The sequence below is a fragment of the Cyprinodon tularosa genome, unplaced genomic scaffold, assembly GCF_016077235.1.
Source record: "Cyprinodon tularosa strain WSP-4 unplaced genomic scaffold, ASM1607723v1 ctg547, whole genome shotgun sequence".
NCBI lineage: Eukaryota > Metazoa > Chordata > Actinopteri > Cyprinodontiformes > Cyprinodontidae > Cyprinodon > Cyprinodon tularosa.
In genome coordinates, this window is record NW_024039282.1 from 292,835 (window position 1) to 308,521 (window position 15,687).

General features: G+C 37.8%; 1 protein-coding gene across 1 annotated transcript in view; it reads right to left on the reverse strand.

Annotated features, from left to right (window-relative positions):
• The window catches only part of LOC119796398 (E3 ubiquitin-protein ligase Itchy-like), a 62,801-nt gene extending 56,414 nt beyond the window's left edge, over positions 1–6,387 (reverse strand). Inside the window, exon 1 of the mRNA XM_038304909.1 lies at positions 6,225–6,387. The gene's annotated coding sequence lies outside the window, so the exon portion shown is untranslated. The remainder of the gene's footprint in view (positions 1–6,224) is intronic.
• Positions 6,388–15,687: the final 9,300 nt, after the last annotated feature.

The window sequence follows — 15,687 nt, forward strand, 5'->3', positions numbered from 1 at the left end:
GTATGTTTATTCTCCAAAGGTTTTAGTGGACAGCATGGCAGCCGAGCATGTTATTCTGAAACAGATGTGCCAAAGTGTCCAAAACGTTCCAAATAAATTTTTTTCCCTAATAAAAAAGGAACCTGGTCTAACAAAAGTGCTGATTTCCATGTTATTGCTACTTCTGCATACATATACTGTGTTTTATTAAAATAATGTCCAACTATACAACGAAATTAGCAAAAAAAAAAGGTAGATTTTGTTATTCTTCAAAAGTAATGTGTATAACTAAAGCATGGATAATGTTAAAGTTTTATAAAGTTGCTTAAATCATTTCAACAAGTGAAGAGAGGTCGGGTGGAAACAGAATTCGTCAGGTTTTTTATTATCAGCTAACAAGATAAGAATTATTTTCTACTCTATTTATTTGTCCACTTTTAGAAATAGCAGACACATAATGTAAACAAGCTGAAAATATGAAATTACAGCGTAAATTATTCATAAAAGCAATCTCCACGGATCATTTCATCATCTATGAGTGAGAATCAATACTGTTGTAATGAGGCTGTGGGAAACGGGACTCATTGCAACATTCTTATCACCAGATCAGTATTATTTTCTAAATTATTCAAGTGCGCACTTTTTGAAACAAGTAGTGTAAATAAGCTGAAAATAAAACGTAAACAATGGTGTAATCATATTTTGCTGGACTGCTCTCAGCATGTCCGATGATGCCTTCAAACAAGCAATTTAACAGAGAATTTAAAAAGCATCCAATTGTCTCAATAAAGTCATTAAATATCCTTTAAAGATGTAGTTTAGCAGTCTTTGAAAATTTAAGCAATAGAAAATAAGTACTTTTAGTACCATATTATATTATTTATGACAACCTGGGTGAATAGCTGCTCAAAATGTGCAAATGAGTTGATGGTACGGATCAGGTATTGACAAGAGCCTCTAGTTATCAATGATACCAGTGATTAGGGCTTGCGTGTAGGGCTCGGCCATAAACCGGATTTTTACCGTTACCGTCATTTAATACAATAACCGGTGAAAAATGTTGCATGTTGTTAAAAGAAATACACTTAAAGGTATAGAGGAGGATCTTTTATTTCCAGGTGGATAATGTAAATAAGTGGTTTTCCTAATTATCAATCATTCTGGTGATATGTTTACCTAAAGCGGTCCTACATGCTCGTCCCGTTAGCTATCTTTTTCTGCGCATGCGCACTTTCAGGCATAAATGTGTGGTGAGCTACAGACAGTCATTGAAGCTCACCTATCTCTCCGCGGTTCTTTGAAAATGGCAGAGGGATGTAAGAGAAAAATGTGTTACGAAGGGTATGAGAAAAAAAAAAAAAGAAAGCCCTCAGAAGAGGCAGATATATCCTGGAATGCTTGGCGTGGAGAGCTCTCCTCGCCAAGCATTATGGGATTTGCTGTCACAGTGGCCCGCTGCCGCTATCCGACAGCAGCGATTAATAACAAAAATGCCGCAGGCACCTTGCAGTGGAGGAGGAGTTACGTGACCAACGGGGAGCAAAAAGCAGTGATCATCTGTCTGAACGGGAAGTTAACTGAGTTCGCTATAAAGTCCCCGCTCTATACAGTGATTGAGGGATTTAAGGGTTAGGGCTGACGTCAAGGCAAAGTAAGCTTGTATGAGCTATGAGAACAGCCACTTTTAAACAGAGCGTGCATGAGGAGAAATGGGCTTGTGCATGCTCTCGAACATGTTTAATAGGCTTTCTCTCTTCACAGGGTTGTGAATGTCATTTTTTTTTTAAGAGAGGGCGGGTCTTATAAAAAATTAACAAAGATCCTCCACAATACCTTAAATTCTGTTGCTTTTCCTTTGTGCCCTGGTGGCAGGTATTCCTTGCCCCTTTAAGACACTGCAGCAGTGTGTGTAATCACTTGACTCCCATACAGTCAGAAGCATCAACAAATAGAATGGCGGATGAGCCCAGTGAAGAAGCATTTAACACCGTTAACAAAATGACCTCAATTAATCCTGTGGGGCTGACCAAGAGCAGAGATGAAGCTGTGCGCGCAGAGAGGAAGTCCAGAGCGCATGTGGTCAGGGTTAAGCATGCAGCAGAGGTTTTTGTGCAAGTTTAAACGATGCACATTGATCTCACTGCAGGCTGAGTTCGCCATAGAAGTTGAGCAAAAGAAAAGTAATTCAAAGTTTGCCTGAAAGCTGTCGGGACTACCCAAAGTAACACATCAAATCTCCACCACCAAGATGTGCAAAAGGCTCCATGACCTTTGTGCTAAAATCTTTGCAAGAGAGGTCAAAATTTTCTCCATTTCAATGAGGCATTGTTGAATGTTTAAACTTTAATGGGTACAACACATTAATATTTATTTTAAAGTAAGTGTAAGTATGTAAGTAAGTGATATATTTAAATGATAAAGTTATAAAAATAAAACTATAACTGGATGAGTTGCATTTCCTGCACATGCCTTTATTTCTGATAGAGGAGCCAGAGCATTTTTTTCTTATTGAGGTAATGCCCAATTTATCATTATATTGAATTAAGGTTACATCGCCCAGCCCTAATTTCGTACTGCTGCGCAGAGGACGACATGTTACTAGAACTTTAACTCTAATTTTATTTGTAGTAAAACAAAAAGTATGTGTGTGAAAAAAACTCTTTTGATTGTTGTTTTAGAAACTTTAAAGCCTCTTCTTGAAAGGTTTGTGGGTGAAAAGAAATCGCCACCATGTTTCAACCCTATCCAAACAGATCAGCTTGGCCTGATAACGGGCCTGTCAAGCTTAAGGGGTTGAAAGACCAGCTTTACCTGCTTCCATGTCCCCCACTCAACTGTTGTTTTTTCCCTGTTTTTTCTATATATTTAAATATCAAAAATGTTGCTCAACCACACAAGACTACAATAGATCATGAAACAATCAGTATAACAGCAGAAGGAGGTGTTTCCTGACAATTTTAAGACTTCTGCAGCATTACTGAATTGTCAACTTGTTTATAAACACATGAGACACCAAAGCAGGTCTGAATCTACAGCATGAGCACTGTCTTGTGGTTTTAAAAAGCTCCTCCTGGGTTTTTCATAACCGATTATAATCATAGACAGTGAACAGGTTTTAAAAGTCTAACATGTTCGTACTGTTCCACATTCCGCTGACTCACACTAAGAATAAAAACAATGCTGCCGTGACGTTTCAAAGAGCCTCCAGCTCAACTTTACACATAGTCCTGCATCTGGAAATGAGATGTTTGTTGTTTATGGTGCATTGCTGATTACAGCAGCAACCGTGTCATTAGCCCAGCTGACAGGGAGTGTTTAACAGTTTAGTGAAGAATTACATATGACCAAGCTCTGAACATTTACAGAGCATTGCCAAATATATCATCCAGAAAAAGGATGGAAGAACTGCAAACCTACAAACATACAGCTGTCAGGAAAGGAAAGCATTAATCCAAGATTCTAATAAGAGGCTCATAGTAGTGATTAGAGATAGGCCTGAGCGATAAACAGAACATATACCATTACTGACATTAACTATGATAATCTGCGACAACTTTCCCATGTTTGTAAAAGAAATAAACGTAATTTTGCTAAGACACTGCAGCGTGTGTGTAATCATGTGACCCGTCCAGTAAGAAGAAGCATAAATAAAGGACAGTCGGATGAGCCCAGTGAGGAAGCGTCTAACACAGCCGCAAACTATATGACATCAGTTAATCCTGTGTAGCCAAGTGAGCGCACAGATAAAGCGGAGCACGCATCGTCAGAGTTGAGCGAGTGGCGGACAGGTTTGGTGCAAGGTTGGAGGAGTTTAAACGATTCACGTCGTTCTTACTGCACGCTTAGTTCGGTGGCACAAAAATTACTCCATGAATGTTGAGCAAAAGAACATGAAATTCAAAGTTTGTCTGAAGACTGTCAGAACTACCCAAAGTAACATAACCAACATCTCCCACCACCTGCAGCAAAACGATGCAGTTTAGTTCAAAGGTGTGCAAAAGGCTCCTTTACCTTTGTGCAAAAATGTTTACAAGAGAGGTTAACATTTTTCTCTTGTTCTATGAGATGCTGAATGTTAACAATACTTTTATATTTAATTGAAAGTAATATGTAATGTAATTTGGTCAATAAATAGATGAAAAAAGGATCAGTTGTATTTCTTGCGCATGACATCATTTATAGAGGGCAGGAGCATTTATCGTGGAGATTAAAAACAAGATTAAGACGTTTTTACAACCTGCAAATTTGACCATTTTATGTCTGAACTGGAGCCGCAGTGTGAGAAATTTCTGTCCTTACATGGCTGCTCATCTACTCTTTTATTAAACCCCAAATTAGACAAAAGCTGGCTGAAAACATGCACTTCATATTCTTCCATTTATTACCAGATTGTTTCTCTCTATCTCTCCCGTACATGTTCTTCTTCTCTTTTACTCCGAGTCTGAAAACAGCCATAAACGGAGCAGGTTGTTGTCATGGTGCATCTGCAAATGGACTATAGGGCCACCTTTCCATAAAAGATGCAGGCCCAACTGAGATACTACGCTACTGTAGGGCCGCAACTAACGATTATTTAGTAAAACGATTCATCTGTCAATTATGTTTTCGATTAATCGTTTAATAATCGGGAAGCCAAAGGTTCCTTAAGGGAGAGTTTTTACCAAATTAAACCAGATGAAACCAAAACTTTTTCGCTTGAGGAGTTCTGAATGGATCATACTAGGGGTGGGTATTGCCAAAGAAGTCACGATTCGATTCGAATCACGATTCACAGGCCACGATGCGATTCTATCACGATGCATCACGATACTTGAATTATTGCGATGCATTGCAATATTTTCTCCTCCATGTTTTGTTTTTGAATGACTTGGCACAGTATCCCACGGCCGGAAATGCTTCTGACACAAGGCAGCGTGCGTCAACACATTTGCAGCGACATCATACTGGACTGGAAGTTGTATTACACTTGTTTTTGGCTGATGTTCGCCAACCATTCATGCAATTTTATTTATTCATTTTTTTAAATTAATAATCGATTCTTGGCATCAAGAATCGATGCAGTAGATCACGAAACTTAGAATCACGATGCATCATCATCACGATTATTTTGCACACCCCTAGATCATACTGACAGAAAAAAAAGTTTGATCTTAAATGGAAAATGTTTATATATTTTGATATAATCGCTGCTCTAAATGACTTGCTCTATCAGCTAAAGGCACGTTTTAAAGTCCCTATACTCAGTTTAGTTAATGATTAATCGTTAACTAAATTAATTGATGATTATTTTATTAATCAGCTCATGAATTAACAATCCAAAAAAAGATAATGGTTAAAACTCTGTCAGCTCTAAACCTGGACCTGACCAGGCAAACTTCACAGAGTCATAGTTACCGAGTCTGACTCAGATCAAACCAGAAAGGAAACAAAAACCTGACTAGTTTAACTAAACCTGGCTTAAAAATTAAGCGGGTATTATGAAGCACTCCTAAGGAGTCACCTTTCTATAACTGGTTTAAGTTTAAAAATAGACCAAGTGAATATTGAAAGGTGTAAAGGAGACAAAATTAAAACAATAGACAAAACCCAAAATATGAGAAAGAAGGGGATAACCATAAATACCTACAGCCTTTAAAGAGGAGTATAAATGAATAAAATACAGAACATAAAAGATGAAAGCATTGAATTGTCTTAATGAGTCAGAAACACAACATTCACGTCAGACTGATCAAGTCAAAGTTTAGACTGAGACCTATAAGTTTGCATTGTGTTCCTGTTTAAGGAGTATATAACACAGTCAGAAATGACGCAGAGGACGAGACCTCTTATATTTCTGGATTGTTTTTAACTGACAGCTGAACCACATGGAAACAAACAGTTTATTTATCTTCTTATTAGAAAACAACCCAGAGAAACAGCTAACCCAGCCTTTCCTGGCACCGTATCCCGATAAACATGACAAATATTACATAATTTTCTCGAACTCTGAAAGTGCTAACTGATGTAGCTACAATGGCGATTCCTGTTCTGACTGCAAAAACACGAACTGTCACGATGAACGGCTTTATCTACTGAACCACTGTATCTGATGTTAACACCTTGAGCTTCAGTTGGTCTCCAGGTTTGACAGCCTCTCTGTCCGGCTAACTGAAACCTGCTGGCCTGCATCGATACGGCAGCTTAAAATACCAAAGTATGGAATCTTTACGACAACCGCTATGCTAGGAGAAACAATTCAGCCTTACCGAGACCAAAATGGGGGGTTGTGGAATGTGTTTTGGCGGCACTGAAACGTCTTCCCAACCTATTCCGAAGAGATATTTAGTTTGTATTTGGGGTGTCTCACTCCGAAGAACAAGAAACTTCCACCATCTTCCTAAGCTCCCGTCACGTGACAGAAACAAGGTGGGGCGCGTCATGCCTTTCACCCGCCTTCGTTCTGTGATTGGTCCAGATAACAGGCTGGTCAAACCAATAAGCGTTAGGTAAACATTATGATGAGTTCAGGTTCAACTCGTTCGTTTTGACGGATTACGATCTTTATTATTTGGAGTTAATAACTCATACTATAACTACAGAAGAGGATTAGGGACACTGAGAAAATAAAAAAAAAAGCTGACTGATTATAAAATTTTATTTCAGTTTAATATGGTTTCCTCACAATTCTTACTTTAATCTCAGAATTCTGACTTTAATCTCAGAATTCTGACTTTAATCTCAGAACTCTGACTTTTTTTCTCACAATCCTGACTACTGCTTCATGCTAACATGTTTGTTAGCTGTCAAAATTCATTCAGACTTCTGAGATTAAAGTCAGAATTCTGAGAATTAAGTCAGAATCTGAGAAAAAAGTCAGAATTCTGAGATTAAAGTCAGAATTCTGAGATTAAAGTTAGAATTCTGACTTTTTTCTTATAATGTACTGAAATAAAATAAAAAAATCAGTTAACTTTTTTATTTTTTCAGTGGCCGCAATCCTCATATTTGGGAAACAGAACCACCAATAATATGATTTGGGACATTAAACAGCACGTACAATTGCATTGTTGGCTGTTGTCGCCATTTCCCTGGGCTACTGTTTTGCTTACAATGTTGATTTGAATGAAATATGAAAGAATGAATATAAAGTCAAGTATACAAACAGGTTAAGGAGCTAAATGAACAACATTAATTGTCATCAAAGCAGGTACAAAACAGGTCTAAGAGGAGCTAACCCATTAGAGACACCTCTAGGCTTCATTTTTGTAGGCCTACCCCCAAAAAACAGACTTAAAATAAAATAATTGTTATTCAAAGGTATGACAATTATTGCTAACACTGTATATGTACAATGAGATGATTTCATGACTACGTATTACAGCAGATGATACCTTTTGGTATATTGTACAATTTTACACTCTTCTCTCACTCAATGGAGTTTAGACCTAGTCCTGTGACTGGATGAGCACATAGAAACTGGAAAGAAATTGAACTTTATTGATCTCATAATCATGCCTTTAAACAATCCTTGGGGAGCAATGGGCTGCCACTGTGCAGCGCCCGGGGAGCAGTGGGGTGATAAGGGTCTTGCCCAGAGCCTCAGAGTGCTGGCTGTGGGGGATCAAACCGGGTCCTGGTGTTTCAAAGAATAAGATAAACAATAAACATATAACATTCAGTATTTAGGCAACAAAGAATTAGGTGGAATGAACACTCTTCAAAATACATCTTTTGAGTTTTAAAACTTACAAAATCTATAGTTTCTGTAGAGTTTTTTTTAAATTACACGATAGTGTATTTTAGTCAACCTCCAAATATCACAGCAGACTCAGAAGTAGCCAGAAAGTTTACTCAAATAAGAGTAGTGATACTCTTTCATATTTTTTTGCCACGTAGAAAGCACAATGCTGTAAAAGTGCTCCTAAAAGCACATTCTTTTTAAAAAGTTACTCAAGTAAATGTAATTGAGTAAATATAACTAGTTACTATCCACCTCTGGTTATATTTCGATTTTACAATGGAGCAGATGGACCACATCCATTAGGATGGAATCCATTCTGCTACAGTAATAAACCTGTTTCAGGAAGCCACTTGTGAGTTCTAATGCCTCTAGGGAGTTAAATGTTCAGCATGTTAAATGTGCCCATTTTATTTATGTGGTTTGATCCCTGTGGGTTACTTTTAAGAGTTAACAACGTGCTTTAGAGGGTATTAATAAAATTTATAAAATAAATTAATCTCTTAAATTGAAAGACAGAGGATTAATTTTTATGCTACAAAGAGAAATCTAGTTTTCCCTCATCAAGTAGGATCGGTAAATGTTGGCTATGGAGGATTATCTCTCTATATTCATAGTGGTTAATCACCAGTGGTGGGTGGTCAGGGCCCTCAAGGCCTTCCCTTTTGGCCTAAAATCAATCAGAAACACAAACCTTGATTGTGGTTCTCTCTCACATTATTAAACATGTACATAATTTAAATGATAACAAATACAATGAAATATGTTAAACATAAAGAATCCCCTCTGAACAGAGATATAAAACTATCATTTAAAGGCAGATTAACATACTGTCAGACTTGCCACTTTGTGTCAGACAGTAACTATAATACAATTTAAATGATATATAATCTCTGTCCTGCTTTTCTCCTTGAATCCCAGTCGGCCTCAGCAGATGGCCGCTCACACTGAGCCTGGTTCTGCTTTCAGGTTTCTCCCTGTTGAAAGGGAGTTTTTCCTCTCCACTGTCGCTAAATTATGCTTGTTGTGAGGGATTGCCTTGGAGTCAATGAGTCGATACAATCAACAGGTTTTCCTTAGATAGAAAACTTTGATTGAGTTTGACTGTATGATCTGGTTGAATTGTCTCTGTAAAGTGCCTTGAGATGACATGTGTTGTGAATTGGCGCTATATAAATAAACTGAATTGAACAGACGCCACAGACCCTTCAAAAGGCCTTTATTATGCAAATTAATTTCTTGTAAGCTTTTGACTTTCCGTAAAAATTCAAAAAATATCCACTGGACTTGGTTTTCAAGATTTGAAGACGTTTCGCCACCTCTCCAGGAAGCTTTCTCAATTCAAAATTTTAGAATTTTTTAATTGAGAAAGCTTCCTGGAGAGGTGGCGAAACGTCTTCAAATCTTGAAAACCAAGTCCAGTGGATATTTTTTGAATTTTTACGGAATGACTATGACCTGGATGACTGAGAACCTTCATCAGCATAAGCTTTTGACAGTAATAATGCTACCATTTCATCATTATCTTGCCCAAAAGGATGTTTCTCTTAATTTGTGCATGTCTAAATAGTTCTTGCCAATTCTTCTCTCTAAGCAGTAGTCCCTGAAACATAAGTGCTTATCACCATCAGTTCTTACCTGTCCTCTCCAGTAAGTAACTACCTAGTTTTAAAGACCCAGATTCCACATTAAGTTCCTCTGTGAACCAGCCCTGCTTGGTATCAGGATTTAATGATTTTATACAACATCTCTGGCACATTTGAGCTGAGAGGTGTCATGGTGTGTCCTGTTTTCATGGATGCTCACACATCTGCTATATGAAACTAGGACTAATTATGTGTGCTGTAATGTGTTTTTATGGCAGAGGCAGAATATCAGCGATATTTCGTTCCATTAGATTAAAAATTAGGTCAGTTTTTCCTTAGCAGAGAAATTCCTGTTATGCTGGTGACGGGGGTTCGAATTATGACAGAAATAGTGGTGTACTGTTATTCTGTTTGTTCTTCACGTTATAATCAGGCAAGGGTAGCGTATGCTCTGTTACATAAAAATTCCCAACTGAGTGTGACCAGGACCTTTCTAGATAGCTTTCTTGTTGCTTTATCTGACATAACTCTATTGTTTTAATGATGTGTGAATCTTTGGGCTTTCATTGCCTCTGCTTTGCCGTTTCCTTGCTCAAATTTCCCCGCTGTTGGACATTAAAGGATCTTCTATTTTATTCTATGTTTGTTACACTTAATTAATACAAATGTTAAAGAGATCATATGTGATGCAGGCCACGTTAGAATGAAATCAGAACATGGAAGCCATTATTATGCATTAAATCTAATGATATTGCAGCAGGAACTGAATTGCTTTTCTGTTGAATATGTTAAGATCAATAACATATTCCTTCATTATTATTTTAAGTTCCACAGGGGAGGAATGCATACCTTGAGGCTCCTTATTTCCTTCTGCCATCATGATGGATCGTGTTTTCTGTGTTCTTCTTATGGTGCGTATCCTTGGACGTTCAGCCAACTCCTTTGGTTCCTGCCTTTCATTACTGGACTAACGGATTGATCCGGATGCGTCTGTCCAGCTGAATGTGTTCCGGTTTCTCTTCTTTACATCTTGATATTCTCCATGGCAGCATCTGTGACAACAAAAACTACAGGAAAAAAATATCTGCGTGTTTATACACTGCATTGAAACTTATTATCTTATAAATATTTACAATTAACATCCATCTTAAATGTGAGAAGTCCAGTAAGAAGCTGTTTTTTTTTAGTATAACCACTGGGAGAAACACGATTAAAGTTTCTGACTTGGAAGTCAGAGATACTGACTTCTGAGAACAAAATAGTATGTAACCTGGCTTATGTTTAAATCAGCGCTGATTTGATTCAGAGTTGATTCAGAGTTCTGGAACTATAAATCCTGAATATCACAAAGCAGAATTACTTTCAGAACATTTAACCCTCTTTCTGAAACAGCTTCCTGATGCCTGTTTATACCTAAGAGTTTTCTGGGAATCACATAAAAGAGCCTAACCTTGAAAAGAATATATAGTAAAGCAATGGATAAGACTGTTGAGAAAAAAATCTCACGAGAATATGGATTTGATTCTTCTGCTATTTGTTTAATGAAAGAATAAATAAATGAATTAATAACTTTATTTCAGACAATCCACTAAAATTATTGCAAAGTGTCGACCAGCATGTCATATCTTGTAAATCATACACCAGCAGCATTGTCCTTGATCAAAGTGCAGCCAGTGTATTAAAGCAAGATAAGACAAATAGCAATTCACACTTCCAAGATAAAGCTTGACTATATAATGATGCAGAAACGTCATAGTATAGACAATACATCTTTTCCACACAACCTTCTACATCTCCAAACACTGCTATTGAAACCAGGGTCTTCCAAAACCTTCAACGCCTCCATACTTACTAATCAATCTCCTATTTCACTGTGACTTCAATTAGTGAAAAAAAGCTAAGTAAGATCTAAGTGTATTTGCACTGGATTTGAATAGGAAAGAAAAGTTATCGGCCAATGGAATAAGATGGGGTTAAATAATAATACATAAATAATCCATAATCTTAATATAAGTATGATTATCTTAGAGGCTAATATATTAATTCTATTGGCAGATATGTTTACTCAGAAGATCAGATGTAGGACAAATTTACTTGTTTCAATAAGACTTCATCTATTTCTAGATCAGTTTGTGCTGCGATATACACTGGACCCCTGCGGTGACTCAATCAATAAAGATTATTTCTATGCAAAGCTTAGGCCCTGGTGTGGCCATAGTTGTAAAATAGCATGTGACGGAAAGAAGAAAGCTAAAAAGATAAGGGACAGTAATAAACAATATTTATATTCATTCATAGTCAGGTTCAATCAGCGACTCAGATATGTGCCACAATATCAGTCCTTTTTCATAAAGCTTATAGTCAGAGTGTCTCAGGTTATCCTGAGCTATCTCTATAGTTATGCTGCTATAGGCTTAGACTTCTGGAGGACATAGGGACCCTTATTTCATCATTTTGCTTCATTCTATCTCTATTCTCCCACTTTGCAGGATCTGTTAGTTCAATCCCTAACATTCTGCTCTCTCTGGTTTTTCTCATAGTAGCTTTGCCTCGTCTGTTCCTGTTTGGCTGTGACTCCATCCTGGAGAGAAATATCAGCTGTGCTGCTTTCATCAACACCTTTGTTTATAGATGTTCGAGCTCTGCCTGTTTTTCAGTGTAGTCCTGTTTCTCTGGCTGTGACTGGCTGGATGTGCTCTCTTTATCCTCTGACATGGGAGCTGGCTCGGAGCTCTTCTGCCTGGCTTTGTGTTTCCTGGACAGGGCCGCCTTTTACAGTTGCTTATTTCTGTATCTCTGCTTCTGTCTCCTTGAACCCCAGTCGGCCTCAGCAGATGGCCGCTCACACTGAGCCTGGTTCTGTTGGAGGTTTCTTCCTGTTAAAAGGGAGTTTTTCCTCTCCACTGCTGCTACAAGCATGCTTAGTGTGAGGGATTGCATTTGAGTCAATGAGTCGATGCAATCAACTGGTTTTCCTTAGAAAGAAAACTTTTAATCAATTTGACTGTATAAACTGTAACGTGCCTTGAGATGACGTGTTGTGAATTGGCGCTATATAAATAAACTGAATTGTATTGAAGTCATATACTCTGGTTTTCTAAAACATTAGATCTTTGACAAGAATATCATGTTTAATGAATGGTTTTGATAAAAATTATTGATCAAAATTTGGATATTGACTATCGTCTTAAATGGTGTGTTTTTAACAGAAACTTTGTTGTATAGAATTAAAGATGCACCTATTCTGATAGACAACGCAAGATGGGACAGGAAAGAGAAGGTGGAGGAGTTTGTTTAAAGTTTGTAAAAAGTTATTGTTGGGTGAACTTAGCTCTTCTGAATACTTGGCCCTCCAAATTAAGAACCCGTAGTGAACCATGTTCTTGAATATTTACAGACCTTCTAAGTCCAAAACTTTTAAACAACATTTTTTGGAAAAACTGTAATTTCCTTCCATCTATGAAATGCTTGAACACGACTGTGTAATTTTTAAACACTTAAGAATCCTAAATCTTGAACACAGAAGTGCAATAAAAACTTGGTATTTGGTTTGAATTATTCTAAAGCAGAAATTTATGCTTAAAGCATTAAACATCTAGTCATCTCTTTCTTTTAACCCGGAGAAACATTTTTTTGATTTGACTTTTTTATTCTGTAGGTTTAGATAAAATCTCTGTAATCACACTTTTAAACCTTTCAACCATATTGGGTTATCAGCAGTTCGTTTAACTCCAAATTCATGTCCTTTAAACAGAAAAGCGCTCCTTGTAGAATTCCTTGTAGATCTTTCAGAAAAATATTCATATTTTTTTTCAATCAAAAAATGAAATGGAGCCTAAGCGGAAGTTCAGCTGAAGATATGATTACTATTCGCCTCTGTCACAGGCCAATCAGCATCCATCGTTCATCTTAAAAGCGAATCCATTCCACATTTAATAGAAGGCGCCTAGTAAACAAGCAGTGGTTGCGCTGAATCTGACCTCTATTCGGATGACACCGTTTCAACCCACCTCAGTCCCCTTCTCCACCATCATAGCTAAAGCTTCATTAGAGCGTCATTCCTGCTGGACTCTTATTGCAATCCCCCTCTCATCTCAACTGGTCCGCTAGAAGACCGCCATGTTGAGCCTGGTTCTGCCAGAGTTTTCTTCTCAAAGGGGAGTTTTTCCTCTCAACTGTCGCTTCATGCTTGCTCATCATGGACAGGTTTACTCAACCTGTGTTATCCAACTGGACCTCTCTTCTCCAGGTCCCAGAGTGATGCATTAGTATCAGGTCGCGCAGCCCCGGATTTCTTCATGCAGCTCAAGCACACCGTCACGCCAACCAGTAGTCATGGACTGAACCAACCTTATCCATCTCCTCTCCTCCAGCAGTTTCAGGCCTGGGGGGGAAAACAACCCTATTATTTCCTCCTGTTTATGCATATCAAAGCAAATTTTGTGCAAATGTTTCCTGCCGAGGTCTGAGCGCCAAAGACTTAAGTAATTATTTCAATAAAACTCTAATTGTCTTTCCTTTCCATGTGAGTTTTTAAGATTGAAATATTTTCTCCCACTTTGTGACCAACTGCAGCTGATTTTAGGATTCCATTGACAAACACTTGAACCTAATAAAGCTCTCTCTCTCTCTCTCTCTCTCTCTCTATATATATATATATATATATATATATATATATATATATATATATATATACAGACACACACAGTTCAAGCCTGTTATTTAGTAGCTCGCTTCATACATAAAGATTCAATGGAACCCCATACAGTTCCATCAATTTAATCTGTTTATTAATATTACCTGAAACCTAAACATTCACATCTGTTAAAGTGAAAAAAGGAGGAAGTTATATGCAGCCATTCACTCAGACAGGAGAAGGTCAAATGTCAAACTCACCGACTAAAGTAAGAGGAGCGTCCGGACATAGTCCCTCTCTGTGTTCAGGATTTCGTTGAGAAAGCAGAGCCTGAGTCGCTGCTGTCGGTCCGAGTCCTTAGAGACGTGGATCCTGTTCTCCTGATGCCCTTCGTCCTCTTCCATGATGGGGAAAAGCAGGTTGCGCGCTCTTTGAACAGGAAAACACAACACGCGCCTTCTCTTTGAAGTATCCGCACCCTTAACAGGGGAGGTGTTTCAGTCCATCCTGCAGGAGCAAGTTCTCCAAAAGCTGAGACAACATGAGCTCTGAGAGGAAAGTTCAGGAGGAACGTAAGAAAACCTGAGCAGAGGGAGCGGGAGGAAGAGGAGGAGGAGGGTCACTTATTGCAATGAGGTTACATATACATAAAAAATTACTAAAGGAAAATAAATATCTTAATGTCAATTTCAGATGGTTTTATTTTTCCCCCTACAAATATAACATCAGTTAAGGTAGGCTCCATTTATTACCAACATTTCCTGATTAAACGTTATATATTTAGCTGAGACTTTATGAGTAGGCTATAACGCTTCATAACTATAAGAGAGGAAACTTCAAGATCCTAATTATTTTCAAAAGACATTGTAAACCTCCAGTTTTTTTGTTTAATATTTTTCAATACATTTGTGCAGCTGCCAAGGCCTGAAAATGTTAGAGAAAAGCACCCTCTGGGGGTTATTTCATGGCAATACATTTTATAATCTCAATTCTATTTTAATCTGAATGTAAAAAGGTTAAATATTCTCCTGCATGTTTTAGACATGTCTCTTCTTCAGCACACTTGAGTCAAATTATTGCTTTTCCTCCTTAGCAACCTCCAGTGATCAGTAAACTCGGCCTTTCAGGTTTCTCAATTCAATTTAGTTAATTTAACAAAGACAACTCAATCAAATCAAATACAGTCAGATTGGTAAAAAGTTTTCAACCTAATGAGACCCTGCTGATTACATTCAGTCATCAACTTTGCAGGGTTTGCTTCTCTAGCAACAGTGGACTTTTGCTTGGATTGTGTCACGGACTCTACAGCAATCCCTCAAACCGAGCATGAATTCAGCGACAACAGAGGATTAAACCTCCAGTAGAACCAGGCTCAGTGTGAGCGGCCTTCTGCCAAGGCCGACTGGGGGTTCAAGGAGAGGGAAGCAGACATAGATAAAGAGCATAGAAGCACTGATTCATGAATACTTTCTGTTAAAAAATGTAAAGTTTAACTAGCTCCATTAGTGGCTCTTTCTTGGAAAGAAACAGTCAACCTGATGAGGTCTGAGTCAGTTATATTATCAGAAAGTATGAAAGAGAGCACATACAGTTAGTCAGAGTAAAAGCTGAATCCCTATGTCTTGGAGAGAAACAGGACCAAGCAGTGAAAAACAGGCCCCACTTTTTCATTGATAATAGACGCAGCGGTCCAGTTTTGCTTCCCCCAGAATAGTGCCGCAGCATATGTATATGTGTATTTTTATGTATTTTTTGTAATGTTTTATGGT